Below are 14,590 nucleotides of genomic sequence, written 5' to 3' on the forward strand. Positions count from 1 at the left end.
AGACAGATCTGCCCCTCTTGAAGCATTTAGTGTAATGCGAAATTGATGTTAATCTAATCATCTCAGTAATGAGCATATAATTGCAGACCAAGGTAAGTGCTCTGAAAGACAAAAGCCCATTTCTATGAGAAGTTATCACAAAGGAACTGATGTAGACTTTGCGAAGGAGGAAGGAAGGAAGGTCCCCCTCAATGGAAGTACAGTTGAGAGGAAGCTCACTTGGAGGGCCAGGGAGATGACATGAAACCCAGAGTGACCGGGACACAATTCTCCATAGATCTTGTGTGCTTCTATGCAACGGTCCTGATCACCTTTGTCCTGGGCTTGCTTTTCAAGGATATTTATACAGAAAACAGCCTTGGAAGATAGAGATAATAGCTCCCCCCGAGCCATGTGTAGATTGGCACATGGCCCAGTATAAAAGAATCGGGCTCCCTAAGCTCCCGGTTCCTCTCCTGTAACGCAGCCCACTGGGTGCACATTGTCACTTGGCCCTCTTCCCATCACCCTGGGGGAACTGGGGCTCAGGAAACCAAGCAAAATGATGATACTCTGGGCTCTGCTACTGCTCTGAGTGATAAACTGCCCCCTCTCTCTGACCCAGGTGTCTCGTGTCTTCTGCCCAAGGCTATGAAGCCAAGCTCACAGGTTAGCTTGCAAGGATGGCAAAACTTAAGACCCCTCACAGTTCTTGAAATGCACAGGTTCTCAAAGTGACATAAAGTGAAGCCAGAGCATGATCCAAGCAGAGGAGAGAGGAAGGGAACAGAGCCCAAGCTGAAATCAATCTGTGGAAAGGCTGGGAGGTGATGGAGAGCAAGGAAATGAAGAACAAACTTTGTTCAATGCCGTGGGAGTAGAAACCATGATGAAGAAAGGGAGGGAGAGGAAGCCAGAGCGCAGGGGAGGGGTGCCAGCCACATGAAGCAGGAGACTTTATCCTAAAGGCAGTGTAAGCCTCTGAAGGATATTTCAGGCAGACTCTACTCAAAATCCATCAAGGGAGATTCTGAATGCCCCACCCCACAGCTTAGCCTCCAGAACTTTTTGACCTCAACATCCCCCAGAAAATAGACTTAGGTACAGCACAGGTTGGCATAGCAACTGATGATGTGGCTTTTTTCACTAGAGTTTTATTTTTACCAGCTCTAGATTGTTGAGCTGGCCCTAGGTGTGTTCAGACAATTACAGGGCACTGGGCAGGGAAAAGAGAATTAGAGGGTCAACTTCCTTCTGGCTGACGATTGGACAACGACAAGAGGTAATTTTGTTTTGGAGACTGAGACCCCTAATCAGTCCTTTCTGGCCTGACAAAACTGCTTATCTAATCCAACAAGGCCAGGCTGCTTATAGGAAAGCAGCCTCTTTCCTATAATCCGTGAAGCATGTAATGAGAGAGGCTACACCTGGAGTTTCAGACAGCACTAATTCCTCTTATTAGCATGCATACAATGTGTACACTATATTTGAATGTATACAGCATAGCATCAGAATGCCTGGGTTCAAACTCTGGCTTCTCTACCTGCTAACTGTATGACTTCCATGTACTTCCATGTGTTAGTTGCTCAGTCGTATCTGACTCTTTGCGACCCCATGGACTATAGCCTGCCAGGCTCCTCTGTCCATGTAATTCTCCAGGCAAGGATACTGGAGTGGGTAGCCTTTCCTTTCTCCAGGGGATCTTCCTGAGCCAGGGATTGAACATTGCCAGGTCTTCTACATTGCAGGTGGATTCTTTACCATCTGAGCCACCAGACAAGAATTCTGGCAAACGAATCATTCTTGCTTTAGTTTCCTTATCTGTCAAATGGGGCCTAATTCATAAGGTTATCATGAATATCAAAAGAGGATTAAATACATAAAATGTTTAGAACAGTGTGTGGCACATAGTAAATAAACATTAGCTATCATTATCACTACTTTTTTGAAATGTGCCTTTGCATAACCTCTGTCTTTCAAAAACTCCAAACGTTTACACCACTCCCACCTGAACAGGCTTCATGCAGACAATTAACCTATAGTTTAAAAAAATAGCTGTAGTCACTTCAGTTCAGTTCAGTCTCTCAGCAGTGTCCGACCCTTTGCAGCTCCATGAACCTCAGCACGCCAGGCCTCCCTGTCCATCACCAACTCCCTGAGTCCTCCCAAACCCATGTCCATTGAGTCAGCGATGCCATCCAACCATCTCATCCTCTGTCATCCCCTTCTCCTCCTGCCCTCAATCTTTCCCAGCATCAGGGTCTTTTCAAATGACTCAGCACATTACATCAGGTGGCCAAAGTATTGGAGTTTCAGCTTCAACATCAGTCCTTCCAATGAACACCCAGGACTGATCTCCTTTAGAATGGACTGGTTGAATCTCCTTGCATCATAGTATTAAAACAAAAACAAAAACAAAAAAAACCTCCCTCGTGTAGTCCATGAAATCATTACACTTAAAAAAAATTATTTATTTTTAATTGAAGGATAAATGCTTTACAATGTTGGAATCACTACGCTTTGATATTTGAAACCTGCTAAAATACAGTCTAGAGCTTACTTCAAACTAATTCATTGGTGACTCCCTAGTACTTACAAATTTTCCTTCCTAAAGAACATATGCTGCAGGGCAGCTAGGCCTGTGAGTCACAACTACTGAGCCTGTGCTCTAGCGCCCATGAGGTGCAAATACTGAAGCCCGTGCCTAGAGTCTGCTCCACAACAAGAGAAGCCACTGCAATGAGAAGTCTGTGCACCTCAACAAGAGTAGCCCCCACTCACTGTAACTAGAGAAGGCCCATATGCAGCAACGAAAACCCAACACTGCCAAAAATTGTTTGTTTGTTTGTTTGTTTTTAAAGCACACATTGTAGACTTGGGAAGATCTCCCACAATTGTCTTAGGGCTCCAAGGTCTTTGAACTGGGGAGGTCCCAGTCAACCCACAGAACATGAGAAATAATGAACCATTATTTTTTTAAGTCACTATGTTTTAAGATGCTTTGTACTCTGGAATAAAGATACAGATTTCCTCACCACAGCCCAGAGATTCTGGGGGGTAAGGTTTGGGCAGCTACTGTTAACTTGTGTCCCCAGGCAACTCGAATTTACATGGTTTTCATTTCCACCCCACCCTTTCCTGATGGTAAGAATCACCTGGAGATTCCCAGGGCCCAACTCAGAACTTTTGAATCAGATAGTCCAGGGAAAAGCCAGGAATTGAGAGATTAAATATACAAATGAACAATAGCCAGACTATACATAAAATAGAACGCTGACCCATTGTCTTCAGCATACAGCCCAGGAAACTAAACAGCAAACCCTGTAGCCCTTAGCCCCAAAGAACCAGGCCTTAGGGCCAACCAGAGAAAGCCAAATACTCCCCTAGCCAATCACAGCATGCAGCACTTCTAGTTGGCCCGCCCCCTGATTTCTCCAAGCCAATCATCTCCAAGCAGGGCACACCGGAAGCCTTCCCTTTTTTCACTACAAAGCTTTCCTTCTCCTCCACTTGCCCTGTAGTCGCTGCCAAAACTCAAGTGATAATGGCTGACTCTTTCCCTAGAGCAAGCTCTAAATAAATAGCCTTTGCCTTTTCTCATTCGTGTGCTCTTCATTCATCTCCACAGAATGTATATATGTATTAAGAATAAGTGATTCTTACTGTCTGGGAAGTTTGGAAAACACCATCCCAGACCCTTGCTACTCACAGAGCGGTCCCCAGAGAAACAGCAGAAGCATCACCTGGGAGCCTCCTTAAAATGCACAATCTCAGTTCCAGCCCCAGACCTGACTCAGAACCTGTATTTTAAGTAAGATCCCAGAGGTGACCCTCCAGCACTTTAAAGTGTGAAAAGCATTGACTGGGAGCATTGATCCAGGTCAGCAGGTCGCATCCCTGGATGCACGTAAGAATCCTTGGGGGGCTGTTTGAAAGACCCAAGCCACCCCTACTCAGAACATCTGATTTAATTGGCCCTGGGCAGGGCTGGGCCTAAAAGCTCCCCAGGTGATTCTCTCATGCAGCCAATGCTGCTAAGAACCACTGATCCAGGACAACGTTCTCACTCAGGTGTGTGTCAGAACCATCTGGGGGGCTCCCCAGGCTCTCAGAGGTCCAGGTTTTACCCAGTTTTAGGGCCATCCTGGCTTGGAAAGAGTCACCAAGCTCCCAGATGATGCAGAAACTGACCAAAGTAGAAATACGGGACCAAGAGCCCCGCTGAGAGGAGGTGGAGCCCCTTGGAAACCCCCCATACCGTGCTCCTCCTATTCTCCTTCCTCAGTTCTACTTGGCCAGCACCGTGGCTCTTCAAGCTCAAGGAATGAGAGAAGCCCAGAACTGGAGGAACTACAAGCCCAGGCTTGAAACTTTCAAGCCCAGTTTCAGGGGCTGTCAGCCAAATACAGTTCATGGTGTGTGTGTGTGTGTGTTTTGATCTGCAGTTTTTAAAGCTTTGAATCCATTGCCAACATTTTCAAAAGAGATTTTACACACAAAAAGCAACCAAACCCTGAACTTTTAGATTTCTATATTCTCCTGGAAAACCAGGGAATCTTGCAACAATCAACCCACATCTCAGCATGACAACTAGCTGAGCTATGTGTCCACCAGCTTCCCACACTCCCTGCCTGATGCAGGTCATTTGTTTTTGTCACCTGGCCGACCCTGCAAAGCATTTGTATTGAGAAGCTTTATGTAGAGAGAGTCTAAACCTTTCTTTTGTAGATGAGAAAACCAAGCCACACCCCACAGTGGGTCATGTCCCTGAGTCACGGCCAGTGGTGGGATCTGAGGTCAAAATTGACTGTGTCCTGCTTGTGGGAGGTTGGGGATTCTCCCTTCCTGAGACCTGACTTCCCCACCAGAGAACAGGGACCTAGACAACACCCCTCCCCACACTCAGTTCCCCCTCAAAACTTGAAATGTAAGCAACCTCTGCTCTTGGCCTTGGGGCTGTCACCCACTCAGACACATCTACATAGCAGTTAACGTCTCTGAACCCCAGCAAACTTATCTACACAATGAGGGTAATAACAGGGTCTTAAATCGAGTTTGTAAAACATTATTCTGGCTCCTGAGACATAGGAAGAGCTCCATCATGAGCATTAAATACTACTGACTTTTCCCAGTATATACACTCATCTGAGAACACTGTCTTAAAACTCGCTAAGCCTCAGTGTTTTTCATCCTTTAAAACAAGAATAGCACTTACTCCTCAGAATTGTCTGAAGTTCAAATGAGATAGCATGTAATGTGCTTATCTGTCACAAAGCCTGCAGCTGCTAAGTCACTTCAGTCGTGTCCGACTCTGTGTGACCCCCATAGACAGCAGCCCACCAGGCTCCCCCGTCCCTGGGATTCTCCAGGCAAGAACACTGGAGTGGGTTGCCATTTCCTTCTCCAATGCAGGAAAATGAAAAGTGAAAGTGAAGTCGCTAAGTCGTGTCCGACTCTTAGCAAACCCATGGACTGCAGCCCACCAGGCTCCTCCGTCCATGGGATTTTCCAGGCAAGAGTTCTGGAGTGGGGTGCCATTGCCTTCTCCCAAAGCCTAGCTCCCAATAATACCACAGGTTTTGACTTTTCGAAGCACGGTCACCACCTGGTGGTTTAAGACAGCAATTGCAGTCTCTACGGGACATAGGAGGATGGACTAGCAAAAATAAAGGCCCCCACGGGGATAGAAAGGTCTGGTTGGACAGTGGGAAGTGAATTCAGAAAGTAGTGGCTGGCCACCCAGTGAGTTTAGGCATTGTCCCCAGGTCCACTCCCAGGACACTCTCCCGTTCTCCTCCACTCTCCATAACAACCCCGGCTTTTCAGCTTGTTCGGTGAGTCTGCTCTTGATGCTGGCCAGCTGGAGTCAGGTCCCTGATCTAGGGCATGGTTATTCAACTGGCTGCTTGAGCACTAGATTGATTAATGTGTTCTGGTCTCAACTATTTAGTCGTTGGATGTTGTGTGCATGTTTTGACCCTAATTTCGCTCTGAGCCAACATCATGACTCAAGCCAGCTGCACTTCCCCAGCTGTGGATAAGAGCTGTTTGGAAATATTACCAGCTAGAGAGGCCCCTTTCCCTCCAACAAAAAACCTAGAAACTGACCCTGCCCTGCCAGGAAGAAATCCAGAGCGCAGCAGGGCAGCAGCATCTACTGGCCACAATCAAATAGAGCCTTTAATCGGTCTACAAGAGTGCCCTGCATGGGCCTCGAGAAATGTACCTTGAGGTCCTTTTCTCTGACACGGTCCTCACCCAGCTTCTCACTCCTCCCCAAGCAGAACCCAAGCAAGAGCAAAATACTCCTCTCTCAGGGAGAAAGAGTACTAGGGGGATTAGCTGAGTTTAAGAATGTCTTATGGTTTCTACCATCCCAGCAGTGGGCAGGGGAAGGTCAGGCCAGGTGAATGGGGCCTCTCTCCACACTCTCTTTTTCTCAGTTTCCTAGGTAGGACAGATAGACAAGATGACTGCCTGATGTGGGAGAATCACCCAAGGAGAAGGAGACTGAAGATTCATTCTTTCTTTTTCTTTGAAACAATATTGAACAAGCACTTCAGTTCAGTTCAGTTGCTCAGTCGTGTCCAACTCTTTGCAACCCCATCACTCAGTCGTGTCTGACTCTTTGCAACACCATGAACCACAGCCTCCCTGTCTATCACCAACTCCCGGAGTCCACCCAAACCCATGTCCATCGAGTTGGTGATGCTATCCAGCCATCTCATCCTCTGTCGTCCCCTTCTCCTCCTGCCCTCAATCTTTCCCAGCATCAGGGTCTTTTCAAATGAGTCAGCACTTCGCATCAGGTAGCCAAAGTATTGGAGTTTCAGCTTCAACATCAGTCCTTCCAATGAACACCCAGGACTGATCTCCTTTAGGATGGACTGGTTGGATCTCCTTGCAGTCCAAGGGACTCTCAAGAGTCTTCTCCAACACCACAGTTCAAAAGCATCAATTCTTCGGTGCTCAGCTTTCTTTACAGTCCAACTCTCACATCCGTACATGACCACTGGAAAAACCATACCCTTGACTAGACAGACCTTTGCTGGCAAAGTAATGTCTCTGCTTTTTAATATGCTGTCTAGGTTGGTCATAACTTTCCTTCCAAGGAATAAACGTCTTTTAATTTCACTGCTGCAATCACCATCTGCAGTGATTTTGGAGCCCAGAAAATAAAGTCTGACACTGTTTCCACTGTTTCCCCCATCTATTTACCATGAAGTGATGGGACCAGATGCCATGATCATAGTTTTTCTGAATGTTGAGCTTTAAGCCAACTTTTTCACTCTCCTCTTTCACTTTCATCAAGAGGCTCTTTAGTTCTTCTTCACTTTCTGCCATAAGGGTGGTGTCATCTGTATATCCAGAGGAGGCAATGGCACCCCACTGCAGTACTCTTGCCTGGAAAATCCCATGGACGGAGGAGCCTGGTGGGCTGCAGTCCATGAGGTCGCTGAGAGTTTGACACGACTGAGCAACTTCACTTTTACTTTTCACTTTCATGCACTGGAGAAGGAAATGGCAACCCACTCCAGTATTCTTGCCTGGAGAATCCCAGAGATGGGGGAGCCTGGTGGGCTGCCTTCTGTGGGGTCACACAGAGTCGGACATGACTGAAGCGACTTAGCAGCAGCAGCAGCAGCAGCATCTGTATATCTGAGGTTATTGATATTTCTCCCAGCAGTCTTGATTCCAGCTTGTGCTTCTTCCAGCCCAGCATCTATCATGATGTACTCTGCATATAAGTTAAATAAGCAGGGATACAATATATAGCCTTGACATACTCCTTTTCCTATTTGGAACCAGTCTGTTGTTCCATGTCCAGTTCTAACTGTTGCTTCCTGACCTGCATATAGGTTTCTCAAGAGGCAGGTCAGGTGGTCTGGTATGCCCATCTCTTTCAGAATTTTCAGTTTATTGTGATCCACACAATCAAAGGCTTTGGCATAGTCAATAAAGCAGAAATAGATGTTTTTCTGGAACTCTCTTGCTCATGTGCTATTGAATATGTGCCAGGCACTGTTTTAGGTGCTGGAGATATAGCTGAGAACAAAACAAACTTGCATGATCTCCTGAATCTGAATTCCAAAGCAGCAGCTGCTGCTGCTGCTAGGTCACTTCAGTCGTGTCTGACTTTGTGCGACCCCGTAGATGGCAGCCCACCAGGCTCCCCAGTCCCTGGGATTCTCCAGGCAAGAACACTGGAGTGGGTTGCCATTTCCTTCTCCAATGCATGAAAGTGAAAAGTGAAAGTGAAGTCGCTCAGTTGTGGCCAACTCTTGGTGACCCCATGGACTGCAGCCTACCAGGCTCCTCCGTCCATGGGATTTTCCAGGCAAGAGTACTGGAGTGGGGTGCCATTGCCTTCTCCAGAATTCCAAAGCAGAGAGATGGACAAAAAATAAGTAAAACACAGTGTGTTAGTGATAAGTGCTACAGAAAAAACAAATCAGGGGGTGAGAAGGTGACATTTGGCTGAAGATTCCAAAGTGGGGAGGGATTGAACCATGTGGATATCTCAGAGAAGAGCATCCCAGGTGGAGGAAAAGTCAAATGCAGAGTCCTGAAGTGGGACTTACAGGAGTTACTTACATCGTAACAGGAGATACAGTGAGGCCAGTGTGGCTGGGCGAGTGAGTGAGGGGAAAGGGCTGGGGATGAGGTTCAAGAGGTACAGAGAAGGAGAGGGTCTTGGGAGCCACTGGGGAGTTTCAAGCAGACGAGTGACAATTCTAAATTATGCTTAATGGGGTCACTCTTGCTGCTGTGTAGAGAATGGACTGAGTAGGGAAAGTGCAGAAGTAAAAAGATATCCACTTAGGAGCAGGAGATGATGGCTTTGACCAGGGGTTGCAGTAGAGAAATTTAGAAGCAGTGGGAATCTAAAAACAACTCTGTCTGGTGACTTAGGCTCACAGAGGAATCAACACATCCCATGTGCAGCATCCGGGTGCAATTGACTCCACAGTCACTCATGTTCTATCTATCCATCTGACCTGACAGACCATGGGCACTCTGCTGTTAGGAACCAGGCCTAGCTTTCTCAGTCTCAGCGCCCAGCATAGTGCCCAACACTGTGTGGGCACTTGGATGGGTGGATAGATGGGTGGAGAGATGGATGGATGGATGGACGGGTAGACAGATGGATAAATGACGAGGGTGGGAAGCTGATTTCCCCAACTTCCCCTGTTCAAACAATGGTGTTGTGATTGGCCAATTTTAGAAAAAAAACCTCATGGAGCTGAATACCCAACAAAGGATATTCCAGAGACCCCCCGACTAAAAAAAGATATGGGCACACCTGAGGCCCCAAGGAGCCTCATCAGATGCCTAGGGGGAGCCAGAACTAGAGACTCTGTAGTCATCCCAACTGAGCCGAGAGACATTCTGAAAACTGAGCTTTGGACACTCCACAGAATCTTCAGAGTGTGGGACATCTGCTGACTTAGGGTGTGGAGTGAGGAGATTTTCCGAAACACTTTTTACATAACCCTAGAGGGCTCTAGAGACCATGCATGCCCCATATAGTATGTATGAAATAGTCCTGAAGGGACCACTGTCTGGGTGACATTGAGGAAAGTTTTCACTCATATGAGTGTTGGGTCCAAATACTTACCCAAGGACCTGCTACACCAGGAAGAAACCTTTTTGTTGTTAAATGTTCAGGCTCTCAGGGGACCCCCAGCTCTGTCCAGACTGCTCTCCCAAGTGTACCCCACCTGTAGCCACAGGAAGACTGGAGACAGAAAGTTTATCAAAAAATAAAACTCACTTTGATGACCTCAGCAAACAATGTCTCGAGAATGGTTAGTCATGCAATTCCCAGCCTGGATTCAGTCTGGCCACAAAAGCTTCTTCTATTCCACACGGTCATTAGTGACCCTGAAATCAATACATAGCCCATGCCAGCCCCAAGAAATGCAAAAACAATAATAGCCGCAGCACAGTTGAGCTACTGTGGTGTTTTGGGAGCTTGCTAGGGAGAAAACTGAAGTCTCATGACTGTATTTTCCCATTTTCTTATAAGGACATCTGCATAGCAGGTAAGTACATATGTCTGTGAGTATCTTCAGTCTCTCTGTGTATCTATCCCACTCTCTCTCTAACCCCCTCCCTCCTCTCTCTTTCTCACTCTCTCACATACACACAAAACATTCTGGATTCTTTTGCCTTTATAAATAGAACTGGCAAGCATGTATAATGATAATGATATCTGAGACAGTTAGCCAAGGAGAGGAATAAAATGTCTGCACAAGTAATAAACAAAAAACTTAAATCTGAGACAAAAGTTCAAGGGAGTATTTTAAGTTATCATTAAGATGCGGCAACAATAAGAATGTAATTGCCTGTTTGCCATACCAAAAAAAAAGCTAACTTTCAAAATGGAGAAATCAACACATACACTTAAATTTGTCTATGTAAAAATTATTTTAATGAAATAAAGACCTCTTATGGAAATGCACAAAGAAATACACAAATAGGTAAATTCTTTCATTCATAAAAATATGTTTTAAATGAATATTTATTGGTACCAAATATGTTCATTTTATACTGTTAAGGGGAAAAAAATGAAATAAAACAACACAGGGTTTGCATTTCTAGTAATCTAATAGACTGACATCCTGAAAAAATCCCTGACACAAAACATGTAAAAATCTTTTTGGTTATTGAATAGGTGAGCTAGGATGCAAATAGCAGAAATCCCAGATGCCAAAATACGGAGTGAGGGCTGAAAACCAGAGTGGCAAGCTGACACTTAGACTGTTAAAAGCTTGGCAACATTTGCCAACCTCAGTGATCAGAAGCTTTTACAGTTTTACAGATTTTAAGTTATGTGAGGACAAAGGACCAAAGTCCTAGACCTACCCATGGTGGAAATATAAGGCCAGGACCCTCTAAGGTCAATGCCCCTGGTGAAAGTAACTTACCCACCAGCAAAGAGATTAGAGTAAGGAAGCCTGTTGGATTTGATTTTGAATCAGAATGGGAAGAAACATTTCCCTGAGAATTCATAACCATTGAATTCTTCCTGTGCATTTGGAATTTAAATTGCACTCCCTACATGGTTTGGAAAACCTCAAGGTAAAAAATTAGTAGAGTGATTCCAGGCTAGTAGTGCTTCAGTGTGCCCAGAAGAATCCCTCTAAAGATGCTCACCTTGAACCCAAGCCTTTCAGAAACCCACAAAAAATGTCTCACTAAATATTAGCTCACTAACCAAAACTAAAACACACATAGACAAGTAAGCCACCAGGAATGAAAATAAACAGAAATAGCAAACAGCTGAATTAGACTTCCAAGAACTTCATAACAGAAATTTTGGATTCAGGGAATTAAATTATGTATTTTTAAAGAAGAAAGAAAAAATATTACCTCAAAATAGCAGAGGCAAGAGTGAAAAGAGCCAAATATCATTTTTCAAAATTAAAAAACATAATAATTTAAATGGAGATGAATGGATAAGAAAGCTGTGGTACATATACACAATGGAGTATTACTCAGCCGTTAAAAAGAATTCATTTGAATCAGTTCTGATGAGATGGATGAAACTGGAGCCAATTATACAGAGTGAAGTAAGCCAGAAAGAAAAACACCAATACAGTATACTAACACATATATATGGAATTTAGGAAGATGGCAATGACGACCCTGTATGCAAGACAGGAAAAAAGACACAGATGTGTATAACGGACTTTTGGACTCAGAGGGAGAGGGAGAGGGTGGGACGATTTGGGAGAATGGGAATTCTAACATGTATACTGTCATGTAAGAATTGAATCGCCAGTCCATGTCTGACGTAGGGTGCAGCTTGCTTGGGGCAGGTGCATGGGGATGACCCAGAGAGATGTTGTGGGGAGGGAGGTGGGAGGGGGGTTCATGTTTGGGAACGCATGTAAGAATTTAAGATTTTAAAATTTAAAAAAAAAAAATAAATTAAAAAAAAAATAAATAAACAGCTTACAGTCTTAAAAAAAAAATAAAAACATATTTTGATGTAAAATGATACAGATATAAATGCAAGTGTAGTGTTTACTTGCAAAAATCACAGTGAGATTCTGTGGTATTTAAGTATATTGCTGTTAGGTTGTTAAACTAGAAAACAGGAGTCCAGAATGGCTGTGGCTAAAAGACAAGGAAGGAAAAAAAAAAAAAAAATGGAAAATTCGGTGAATGGATAATCAGCAAATGAGAAACTGATAGAGCAAACAGACCTGAGAAAATCTACCCAGAATATTGACTGCATGGGGAGATAAAAAGATATAAAATTGTAAGTGGTTTAGAGATATAAAATTAAGAGTGATTGTAGAACATATGTCCAATCATAGTTCCAAGGAAAGAAATAGAGAGCTGCAAGATGATAAAAGCAAGACGGTGGGATAGAGGATTCCAGCCCTTACCTTGACAGAAATACCAATTTGACAACCACCCATGGATGGAAATACATCTGTGAGAACCCAGGAATCCAGTGAAAAGCTGCCAGTACCCCATTCAAAGGTGGCTGCGTCACCTAATGGATAAGATGTCTGACTTCAGATCAGAAGATTGCAGGTTCGAGTCCTGACACAGTGGCAAGGGGATGAGTTGCTTTTTGAGGGCTTACTTGGTGGCCCAAGCAGTAAGGAATCCACCTGTAATGCAGGAGCCACAGGAAATGCAGGTTTGACCCCTAGGTCAGGAAAAACCCCTGGAGGAGGAAATGGCAACCTACTCCAGTATTCTTGCCTGGAGAATCCCATGGACAGAGGAGCCTGGTGGGCAACAGTCTATGGGTTTGCAAAGAGTCAAACACAACTGAAGCGACTTAGCCTGCACCCCATTTGAAATCCAAGGACAAACACGTTGAAGAGAGTGAGAAAAAGTTTCACTTTGCCTGTGTCCTCCCTGCCCCACAAAGCAGTATTGCTCAATGCCAAGAGAGACCCTTTCCTGCTATTTCCCCCTCGGGGGAAGTGAGAACAGAGTGGGTGCCTGGTTTCTCCAGCCTGGAGAGAGGTTTCCCAAGAAGTTCAACTGTCTTGCTCCACCCAGATCACTGAGGGCATTAGCACAGCCGAATAATCCTGGGGAGCTACAATCAGGGAAAAGTCACAGAGACTCATAGCAACCACCCCATGGATCTCAAAATCCAGCCACAGGGTCCTACTAATTGGCTCTCAGACTCCACCAAGAGCTTTGCCCATGAATCCTATGAAGCTGCTCACTTGCCGCATCCCCAGCTGGCCAGTGCAGTCCCCAGCATTCCACATATACACAATAGTGCATGTGAGCCTTCACAAATGATGTGCGTGCACTCCCGGAGAGGGTGCGTACAAACCCCCACAGACAGCACACAAACACCAGCATTGGCCTCCACTCTGCTGGGTTCAAGGCACAAACCTTGAACACCTCAAAGCACTGCCCTGAGGAAATAAATGATAGGCTCTCAGCCCCTGGCCTGACTTTGTGGGATTAGAGAAGGCCCACAAGAAGGAATCCAAAGACTTCCTCTCCAAAGAGGGGACAAAAGAAAGGAATAAAAAGAATGAAAAAAAGCAATCTTTGAAGAAATAGTCACTGAGGATTTTCCAAAATTGATAAAGATATTAGTCCTCCAACTCAGAAAACGTACTGATCCTATTTTTTAAAAATCCACACCTGTGCACATCACAGTGAATGTGAAGAATATTCAAACTCCTTCTCCACTCATTCCCACTACCAAAAGGAACAATCTTAAAAGCACTGGGGAATAAAAGATAAAAAATGGAAATTTGAGTAGCAGAAGATGTCTCAGTAGCAGCAATGGAAACCTGTAGACAATAGAATGAGATATAAATGTGCCGGGGGTTGGGGGAAGATTGTCAATTGAGAATTGTATACCTAGCTGAACTATCAGTCTCTAACAAGAACTAAATAATGCCATTTAAGACAAACAAAATAAAACAGTGTCTTCATTAAATGAATTAATGAAGGAATGTATTTCAGGAAGAAAAACAGTTGATCCCAGAGGGTAGGTCTAAAATATACAAAGAAATGTGCATAGAATTATGTCCGCAGATTTGAAGATCCTATATAAATTTGGCCAGAATCATAACAGCATAAAGTATCTCAATGGTGAGATAATTGATAATAAAACACCATAAAAAATGGTGTTTTAAAGTAAGGATGGCCAGGTGTTTCTTTTAAAGATGCTATAGTGTGCAGAAGCTCCAGCTCTGAAACATACTGATCCAGAAAAGGCTTTTGCCACCAGAACATCAGAAAGCCCTTTCTAATGGATACGCTACAGGGCACTCTCCCTTCTGGATAAACTCAACCTGAAACCTTATCCTCCATCAAAACTACATCTGTTAATCTTCCAGATAATCCTTCAAATCCATAGGCCAGATTTCTACTCAACTGACTGCAATTCTGAATAAATCAGCCCGATGCCTCATAAAAGTAGTAAACATATTTAAGCCACTTATTTTATATTAACCACAAAATTTCCTTTGCCTTATGAAGACATCTGTCAAGAAAAAGGTAAGGTTATTGGAAGCTTTTAACTTTTCTCATTGGTCCTTGATTCTGTGCTTAGAATCTTTCAAGATCTAGGAACTTGAAATAAATCTTTAGGCATTAAGTTATCTAA

Source organism: Capra hircus, chromosome 25, assembly GCF_001704415.2.
Source record: "Capra hircus breed San Clemente chromosome 25, ASM170441v1, whole genome shotgun sequence".
Lineage (NCBI taxonomy): Eukaryota > Metazoa > Chordata > Mammalia > Artiodactyla > Bovidae > Capra > Capra hircus.